We start from the raw sequence: 10,681 nt of genomic DNA, 5'->3' as shown, positions 1-10,681 counted from the left end.
GACTGCTGCTCGAGATCTACAAACAATAAACACAAACACACACAAATCATCATTTTTCACATTGAACTTTTGTTCTACTCGGCGCTGCTGATTCACAAACCGAGATCTGAAGACGCGTTGCGTCTGAGTTCATGTGCCAAAAGTCGCACGCTGCAAAAACAGACGGAAAGTGCCAGAAAGGATGAAAGAAAGTCAAGTACCTGAACTGCGCTCGTGCTCCGATGCGAAGTGAGTTTAAGGAAGTCCGCGTCAGCTTATATGCGGCGGCGGCAGCGCGCGCCCTGCCCCACGAGCCACTTCCGCAGGCAACTCGAGGCACTCATCTAACTTAGATATATTCATACAGATTGATTCATTAAACACAGAGAGTTCACGTCATCATGGCCCATCATCACTATCAACGTTTTCTGCTTAAATGCATTTCAGAGAATGCTAGTGAAAGTTTAAGAGCTGAGTGCTGAGGTTTGACATTTGCAGTTAAACAAATGACCAGATCACACACACACACACACACACACACACACATTGTTTAGATATTTCAATTCTGGTTTAACTGAATCGAGAGCATCTGAGATCATTCTAATGTAGATGTGGTGATGTCAGGTGTAAATGTGAAGTGTCAGTCTTCATTCAAATCACTGGGCGTTGTTGTGTTTTAAAGCATTTCTTGAGCTCTTCCCAAATCTTAGAAATTTACATTTTCTCCTAAAAGTGATTCACGTGCCCTGATGCAACAGTTCAGCCCAGAATGTGCTCATTCACATGGCCAAAACATGCCACTGAAGACCCTCTCTAGTGTGTTTGGATTGCATAATAACACGCTGCTTTAGAATACCTGGAATACCGGGTTGTGCTTTTCGAGAACCACTGATTGTCTACCAGGCTCCTGATTCTTTAGATAGTTCTGGTGTACATGAGGGTGAAAGAAAGATCTGTTGATGGATGGAGTGAACATCCAGATCTCACTTCAACAGTTTGACATGTTTGGCCATTATCAGAGAGAAGATGACAGAACCACGACATCCTGTTTGTGAATCTACCTGATGTGACAGGAAGTCCTGTCAGTGACACTTTCATTTCAGCACTGTAGCCGAATGTACGAATCACTTACTGTCCCGCCGTCTTCACCACTGCAGAGACATCAGAACTGACCCGTGCAGTGACCAATCAACTTGTGCCAGAGAGAGAATGAGGCGGGGCCGAACACACACCGAGGATGAAGAGCTCGACACTGACCGATGATCCAAAACCACCGTCAGAACATCAGCTCAACGCCAACCTGTACAACAGCACACAGCAGAGCCACTGAAACAGATGACGTATTATTATGACTGAAATATTCAAGCACTAATAGATCAAAGCGTTGAATAACAGAATGACAAAATAATAAACATAATTGCAAAAAACATCTGCAGTCAATGAGTGTTGATGATGATACGACATTTAAAAAGTCATTTCTACTCCAGCTGTGGAATTTTGCCTCATGTTCTTACTGGTTTGGCCCAAGCAGAAGATGCTTCTATCATAACATGCGTCCACATGCTGTCTAACGTCACAAAAACAGAATGTATGCCTGCGAGGCAGCCAAATACACATGCACGCGCGCGCTGAGTGTGTAAAACGCACTCGAGTGTGAGAGCAGAGACATCCTTATCTTTGAGTTATCAAGAAGCAGGCACTTTATCAACCAGCCAGGTCTTTTTGAACAAAGTACATGTGTGTATTTATGTGCGAGGTTGAGTAAGCATTTGGATCCTACTTATGACCGATTAAGACAACAAGACCTTTCTACAGAACGGGCCATATCTGTGACTATGAACTGCTTCATTTTTACAGATTGCAGATGACAGAAATGAGGCGAGTGCGGTTGTGTTCTGACTGACATTAAAACAAGCTCATGACATATGAAGCAACCCTGTCATGAGGATGTTTTACATTCCAGCATATGTCAGAATGAAGCGTTTCGCTTCTGCTGTAGATGTCCTGTATGTGTAAGAGCTCATTTGCCAGTCAAAAGGGGAAGAAAATTTCACAAAGGTCTGCAGAGTGGGAATTGGATTCACTCAGATCCAGAATACAGGACTTCTGAAGTCAAATATAATGACAAATGCAGAGGAAAAACACAGCTAATTGATTTCATATTGATGAGTTTTTGGGCCGTGAGATCCAGCATGATCTCTTTATAAACTTTATTCTGACGTCCATGTGTGACTGCATGAAACTATTGCACATTATATTTAGAGACGACTAATCTTTATGTCACGGATCGTGTACAGAGAACTGTAACACAACACTAAAATACACACAACAACTTCTCCATTTCTCTCACACACACACCTTCGGTTCTGAAGTGAGTCTATGACTTCCTGTCTCTGACAGGAAGTGGGGAAACTGTAATGTCTCATCTGATGTGATTCTCCCCTTTGCGTTTGTCTTCTTTCCACTCATCCTGTCGTTCTCTTCTCATATCTCTCTCCGCTGGAACACAGACACGGCTCCATCGCTGCAATATGCCCTTATTAGGTAAACTAGGAAGTGAGAAATGTGGTGGAGATCATGTAAAAGTGTGAAAGACTTACAGCTATGTGCTTAATGACAATGTTTCTCATTGATTCACCCGAAGCTGCTTCACACCCAAGAAATGCAACAGAAGCAACAATCTGCAAAGCATGAACCACACCAGTCTTCTGAATGTACAGCAGTCGGTGTCACATTTAAACCGTGTGAATGTCCCTCGATCAATGTTGAATGTTGATTATCAGCAGAACTACTGATGTCAGGAGGCGGTGCAGAACACATGCTGACTGTAAGCTGTCACACACACACACAGCACTGTCACACAAACTTCTGCATGTATATCTGTTGACCTGTTTTGACATGTAGGGGAATTTTCTGATGAATGCACATTCTGTGGGTCACTGTGGTGTATTTGAAGCAGCGCCCTCTTCTGACGAATGACAGAAATGCTCAAGCTGCAAAATCTTCAGCCGGGATCTTCTCACACCATGGGGCAGAGCTGTATTTTTACCTACACACAGAACAAAACACTGCATGTCAGAATAACTGCATTAATAAAACAAAAAGAATAAGGTATTCTCTACCAAATCCGGTGTTTCAGATGAGAACATTCAAGACACTGAAATCTCAATAACTCAGCTTACAGTTTGTTTGACAATGTTTAACGTCTTGAGGGTGATTGAAGAACCTTTGCTCACGGCTCCCCATGTGGTCGATCAGCGCAATTGTCTGTTACCAGTGTTGTAAATAATGTTGCAGGACAAGCTTTCTTCTTTCAGACGAATACAGTCAAGAGTTATAACAGTAGTTCTCCTGGCTCTTCCCAGCTTTCTAATGGGAGTGAGCGGGGATGAGATTTTGAAGCCAACGATCAAGAAACTGCTCCACACATCTCCAAGGGGTTAATGGAGATCAGAGATGACGTGTTTTTGTATGCAAAACCCAGAGGTTAGCATTTAAACACTTCCGGTTCCATTTGAATCGTGTATAGCTACGTGCTTTTGATAGAAATAAAAATGTTAAAGGAATACAGCAGCTTTGTGATTTTGCGATGTGTTTTCTCAGTTAAATTTACAGGCCAATAACAGGTCCGTCCACATTTCCCCTTGTCAAGAATGATTATGCCAATGAAATGTTCTTTTTGTAACAGAACTGCTGCTCATTATTCTTTTTTTCTGCCTATTGGTTGACGTCTCTTACGTCTATATGTTGCTCTAATATACATTCTATTGTAATATTAAAAACAAGCTGAGAAAATCTCTTCTGTCATGTTTTTTTCTTTGTACAAAATATGTTTTAACTCTGATGTTATCAGACCACGCTCTCGTTTTACTTCACTTTCTTCTCATCTGTTCTTTTCTTTCTCTTGTCCATGAAACTACACCATCCTTACTGTTCTTTTCTCTTCATTCCATTAAGTCATTTAATTGAGGTAATTCAATGGTTTTTGTCTTTTGTAATTATTCGTTTATGAAAGGTGATTGGAAAGTTGAATTGCGTTAAAACCACCTGATTAAAATGATCTTGTGAATAATTATCATGTATTTTGTTATATCTGTGATTGATGTTTACAGTGTAGCTTTAGATCAAAGCAATGAAAACGACAGATATTTTCCTCAGTTCATTTAAAATGTAATCAAACTGACTGGATCTACCTGTGTGTTACAGGGTTTTAATGCACACCCAACACAAACGTAATAATCTGTTGAAAATAAGCTCAATATTAATGCTTCGTATTTAAATTATATGAATTAAAACTACATGCACAACATGAAACACGGTCAATTTAAGAACAAAGCAAGGTCAATTTTAATGTTACATTAGCTTAAGAATAATTATCAACATGTTTAATTGAAAGTCAGCTGACAAGGATTTGCAGACTGTACGTGGTTGTTAAGAACCTCTCTGAGACTTGAGGGGGTTAAGAATCTAAATGCAGTTTTATTAAGATAAACAGGCAATAGGTCACACATAAACAAGGTCACAGGCAACGGTCGTGGCAGGAAGCAGCAGGTCCAAACCGATAAGCAAGTTCAGAAATAAAAACACAAGTAAACCCACAGCAGAATGCTGAGAAATGCGATAGTAACACACAATTATAGAATGATTGAACCAGGTTTATATTGACAGAGGTAATGACACACAGCTTAGAATGATCTATGTGAGAGACATCAAGCAATAGGCAGAATACAGACAAAAGGATAAGAAGCAGCAGTTTAAAGTCAATAAGCATTTTTCTGTTATAAGAACATTTGGCATAATCTTTCTTCACAAGGGGAAATGTGGATGGGCCTGTTATTGCAGAAATTTAACTGAAAACACATCAGAAAATCTGCTGTATTCCTTTAACATTTTTATTTCTATCAAAAGCATATAGCCCTACAATATAAAAATGAAAATAAAAAGCTCTGAATGTGCTGTACTTGAAGAAAATTGAAAGCTTTGTTTTAATATAGTCTTTGTTATTTTCTTGTACAAAACTCATGTTACAGTGTTAATGCAACCTGTCTCTCATAATTTCAGTTGTTGCGTTTGTCATTTCATCACATGGCTAATCTCTGGCCCACACTACAGTAGGTGGCAGATATGCACCTCAAACGCAAGTTGCCGCTCACCATTGAAAAGGAACAGAAGAATAATTACTTCCCATGGGTACGCCCATACTATATACTAGGCAGAAATGAGAACGAGTCATTAATAGTATGTCCGAATGTTCAGTATGCAAAAAACTGTAGGCTAGAAATACCCAGATGGTCTACTACTTATGCCGAGATTCGAGTGTGGATCAGACGGACACTCATCTATCCCATGATGCCTCGGGAGCTGAGTATTGGTCAAATATTTTAAGTAAATCAAATATAGGGGAAAACTAATGCAATGGTTTAATGCAAGCGCCAATTAATCTCTCTTGACTAAATTGTTTTTATTACATCACACGTCAAGGAGCATAAAGCTATGCTCCTGGCCTACAAGACCACCACCGGATCTGCACCATCGTATCTCCTCTCGCTAATGCAGATCTATGTTCCTGCCAGATCACTGCGGTCTGCAAAGGAACAACGACTAGTGGTACCATCCCAAAAAGGAAAAAAGTCACTCTCCCGTACCTTCTCTGGATCTGTTCCACATTGGTGAAATGATCTACCAGCTGCTACAAGATCAGCAGACTCGGTTGCCATCTTTAAAAAACGCATCTCTTCCGTCTACACGTCTCTGATTGATTTATCCGAAGTCTCTCCACAATAAAAAAAACCTTACTAACGTTCCTATTCTTCGCTTTTATACTGTGCTAGGCTTTAATGGACTAGTTTGATGCACTTGTGTATTTTGTTGTCTATGTTGTTATAATTCCTTCCAATGTTTCCTCATCTGTAAGTCACTTTGGATAAAAGCATCTGCTAAATGTAATGTAAATATGGGTCACATGATCATCGTAAATTATTGTACTTTTGAAAGTCCCACATTTTTAGGCAGCTATAAAAATCTTGCTTTTCCAAATGTCTCACAATGCCTGATAACTAAAAAAATGTCCAGTAGAGGTGATCGAGCAATACGAAGCGATTCCTCTCCGTGCCTAGTATTTAAATCTTGCATCTATCCTAGGGGGTACAAAATATGTTGTAGGCCGGACACTTTAGTGGCTCTAGTGTCGCTAGTTGTAATCTCCTCCGGATCCTAAAGCATAGTGTTACTGAAAATACAGACCAGACATTTAATTTCCTTAGCTAGGTTCACAGAACGAAGTACAGCATACTAGAAAGTTAAACTACCAAGTCCCCAGAGGTTTAAAGCCAATGCACGCAAGTTAGTCTAAGAATTGAAGCACTGCACATTGCAATCATACATAAGTGCAAAAGGTCACAGATTTAGTTGCAACCCTCTATCTAGACAAGAAATTGTTGAAACATGAAAAACATTGATGAAAGCACCACACACGTTTAGAGACCAAAGTTTTACTAGGAATCAGACAAACATCAGTTGTACAATGAACATTCGGATTCAAGCTGGAATGACTAACAGCACAGATGACCTAGGAACCTTCATGTATAGACACGTTCTGGCTAGGATTACCATGGCTCATTTGCATACTCTGAGCCATTCTGACTTGAGTCACCATAGGCGAAAGATTCATCCACTACAGTAGCATTCTGACTACAGTTGGCATTGGTTGAAGACACATCATAACCATCATTCCACCTTAAGTTAACGTTGGCTGAAGAGTCGTTAGCTGCAGTCGGACTGAAGTTAGCATTGGTTGAAGACACATCATCACCATCATTCCACCTTAAGTTAACGTTGGTTGAAGAGTCGTTAGCTGCAGTCGGACTGAAGTTAGCATTGGTTGAAGATTCGTTAGCTGCAGTCGGACTGAAGTTAGCATTGGTTGAAGACACATCATCACCATCATTCCACCTTAAGTTAACGTTGGTTGAAGAGTCGTTAGCTGCAGTCGGACTGAAGTTAGCATTGGTTGAAGATTCGTTAGCTGCAGTCTTACTGATGTTGCCTACAGTGATCAAGTCAACAAGTTTAATGGGAATAAAATCAGTATATTCTGACCTCAGCATCACAATGTTGCTTTTAAAGCAGAGTAAAAATATGCAAATACGTTTGGGACATGAAACGACTCCAAACCTTGGTCTCCAGCTACTTTCCCAACATCACTGCGTGAAGATTCTGAGGAACCCTGTTCAACTGACGAGCCAAACACATGCCCTTCTCAACTCAAATGACACCACAACTTTCATTATTAGTGTCTAAACAAAAAGCAACTCACCACTGCATGTGAACTGATGATAAAGAACCACCAAGAGAATAAATTTAATGAACCTCATCATTTCACCACAAACTACGCTGCTGCAATCACACAAATCCCCCAAAGCTCAGAAACACACACAATCTGGATACTGCAGGACTTTAAAGGTGAACAATTAATTTGCAACAACTGGCGCCTCATTAACTATTTTAATATCAGCGTAAATAATCAATTAGTACCACAGTTACCAATTAAGATATAATTAAATAAATGCTGTTTCTGCTGCAGTTTTGTGAAATGCCATTTCTGAGATTTGTTTAAATTGTTACTGAAGAAAAAGTCACTATTTTAGTAAAAAGTATGCGATGAAAAAACTACTCAAGTAACTAGTTACTTTGTTACTTTGTATCTGATTATATAGGCCTACTATTCATAAAATGAACATAAACGCCAATATTTTATGTTATTTTTAATATTATATTTTAATCAATATTTTGTATTATTATTATTATTATTATCATCATAAGCATATATATTTTTGCAATATACAGACAGCGACTAAAGAATAGACAAACACAGAAGAGACAAGCATTTCTGTAAATTTAATCTATTCCCAATATCAATGTAGCCTACATAACTACCACTTATTTAGAATAATAGAGTAAACTAAATTTCAATTGTAAATTGTCAAACAAAAGTGAAGCTGTTGAGTTTTGCATTTACAATGCCTTTAACTAACCTCTGAGCATTTCCTAAGATCATTTAGAACATCTGCAGTGCTCTCTTATATGAAATACAAACTGATTTTAGACCAAACTCATGTTTTCTCATGTTGTTTTATGAAAAACTCTTACTTGTAAACAAACTATAAACAGTGAACCACACACCCATCAACAAGTTTTCTTCCTTCTGTTTTTCAAATGTTATTTCTGAAAGCCCTGTCTCTGTGTCTAACAGGTCGCGCATCATGTTGCTGTATCTGAAGAACAGGTCGCACAGGTGCGCGCATATGGTGGCCATTTATCCTTCCTTGCAAACAAACTCGTTTATTAACAAGTTGACCATGTTAAGCATGAGTATCCAGCAGGTTTTACAGTGTAAAGAAGTCTGAATGCATGACACAGCATGATACCCCATCTTAAAGCTTACAGTGAGTCTACCTCATAATCCAGGGACATTGACGCAAGGTTAACGCATATGGTAGAGGCAAAAACTACCACCAAGAAATACAAGAAGAGAAACCGCAGAAGAAAATGAGAAATAGTTTTGTTGAGAAAATGGCTTTGGGCAACAGACATTCAGGTTGGTACAGTCAAGAGGGGCCAGCGAGGTGAGTGATGTTAACTGGAATGCGCTGCATATGAAAGAACTCATTCGCAGGTCCTTCCACAACCCCCCACCACCACCACAATATACACTGACCCGCACTAGTCCGCAACTACTCTTATGACAGGTCAAACAAGCCTGCTCTCTTTGTCACTTTAAACAAACTAATAAGCTCTTTGCACTACCTGCCAGTACCATTTCTATTTATAAATATCCCATATGTATATATATATAATAATCTGTATTTATCTGTTTATATATATATATATATATATATATATATATATATATATATATTCTGTGTAATGTTATTTGTATGCACCATGGGTCTGAGACAAACGGAATTTCAATGCTCCATATTTATGTATTGTACATGTGCAGAATTGACAATAAAGCAGACTTTGAAGAGGAAATGGGGTTCGCAATGCTTAATAATCTATAATATTATATTCTGTTTACTATTTTAAGACTATATATTCGTTCCGCACGTTATGGTATTGATGCAAATTGTTCTGGTATATTATCATTTTAGGTTCTCAGTCCTGATAACAATATTTAAAGTAATAATATATCTACACTGTAAAATCTTTCCAGGATTTGTGAACTGTGAAACTTCCCATTAAATCAGATTATTGGCACTTCACAGGCTGTAGCTGTGATATTTCACCGTATAATACACTATTCAGACTTTTATTGTGAAAATAACGCTGGTCGGACATTTACCGGAAGCTACAGTAAATCACGTCTTTTGCGCATGCGTCTGGGCTTTCAAAGCCACTCCCATCCCACGGATAACGTGATTAATTGTCACATTATTTTAAATGACCGTTTTCATCTGGTAGTTTAACCAAATTATTGTTATTTACATGTTCTGTTATCAGTTAAAGTGTTCAAGTAACTAAACAGGAAACGAGCAGACGTCGGTTGTAAATGTCTGAAAATCCTCTGTTTTTTACTAGTAAGTAAGTAAGTAAGTAAGCTTTATTTATATAGCACCCATCACAGAAAGAATCACAGAGTGCTTTACATGTAGCAAGCAAAACAATATAATAAACATCATACAAACATAAAAACAAACATAAAAGCTCAATCAACTAAAAGCATGTCTAAACAGTAGTGTCTTCAGCTGTTTTTTAAAAGAATCAATAGAATCGGCCACACGCAACGACAAGGGCAGTGCGTTCCACAATTTTGGAGCAACTGCCTGGAAGGAGCGGTCTCCCCGAGTTTTAAGGCGGGTTTTAGGTACCATCAGGAGATTTTGACCTGAGGAGCGAAGAATGCGAGAAGAAGAGTGGGGGGTCAACATGTCTGCGATATATTGAGGTGTCTGTCCATGTATTGCTTTAAAAGTTAAAATTAAAATTTTATAATCAATTCTGTATTTTACCGGAAGCCAGTGGAGACTAAATAAAATTGGAGTAATGTGTGCCCTTCTGTTTGTTCCCGTTAAAAGCCTGGCTGCAGCATTTTGGACCAGTTGGAGACGTTTAAGAGAACATTTGTTAAAACAAATAAAAAGAGAATTACAATAATCCAACCGTGAAGAAATAAAAGCATGAATGATCATCTCCATATTAGTTTTTGGCAGTATTGTTCTCAATTTAGAGATATTTCGCAAATGATAGAAACAGCTTCTGACCAGCTGTCTAGAATGACCATCTAGAGACATTGATTGGTCGAACAGAACACCAAGGTTTCTTAGGCTCGTCTGGACGGAGGAGTCCAAGGCGTGTAGGTGTTGTTTGATTTGGGGAATTTTTTGTTCTGGAGCAATGATCAGAGTTTCTGTCTTTTTTGTATTTAGTTGTAGATAATTGTTATATAACCAAGTCTTAATGCAAGACAGACATTCCAACAAATCTGTTAATTTTCCGAACTCTGATTCATTGAATGTGCAGTACAACTGAATGTCATCAGCATAAAAGTGATAAGACACAGTATTAAAATTTCTAATTATTTCACCAAGAGGGCTAATATATAACAAAAACAAAAGAGGACCTAAAACCGAACCCTGAGGAACTCCATATAACAGAGGGGTCATATCTGACAGAATGTTGTTGATAGACACACAAAATGATC

The 10,681-nt window shown here is 38.6% G+C and overlaps 1 long non-coding RNA gene across 1 annotated transcript; it reads right to left on the bottom strand.

Annotated features, from left to right (window-relative positions):
* Positions 1-5,921: 5,921 nt before the first annotated feature.
* Positions 5,922-7,410, bottom strand: LOC306907113. Its single transcript, XR_013787889.1, has 3 exons — positions 7,295-7,410; positions 7,153-7,212; positions 5,922-7,024 (listed from the first exon to the last, which is right to left on the bottom strand). It is a non-coding gene; the product is annotated as an uncharacterized lncRNA (long non-coding RNA).
* Positions 7,411-10,681: the final 3,271 nt, after the last annotated feature.

This window comes from Barbatula barbatula (assembly GCF_947034865.1).
Source record: "Barbatula barbatula genome assembly, chromosome: 17".
Taxonomy (NCBI): Eukaryota; Metazoa; Chordata; class Actinopteri; order Cypriniformes; family Nemacheilidae; genus Barbatula; species Barbatula barbatula.
The sequence above is the reverse complement of the archived record's forward strand: the minus strand, read 5'-3'. Positions and strand labels throughout refer to the sequence as shown.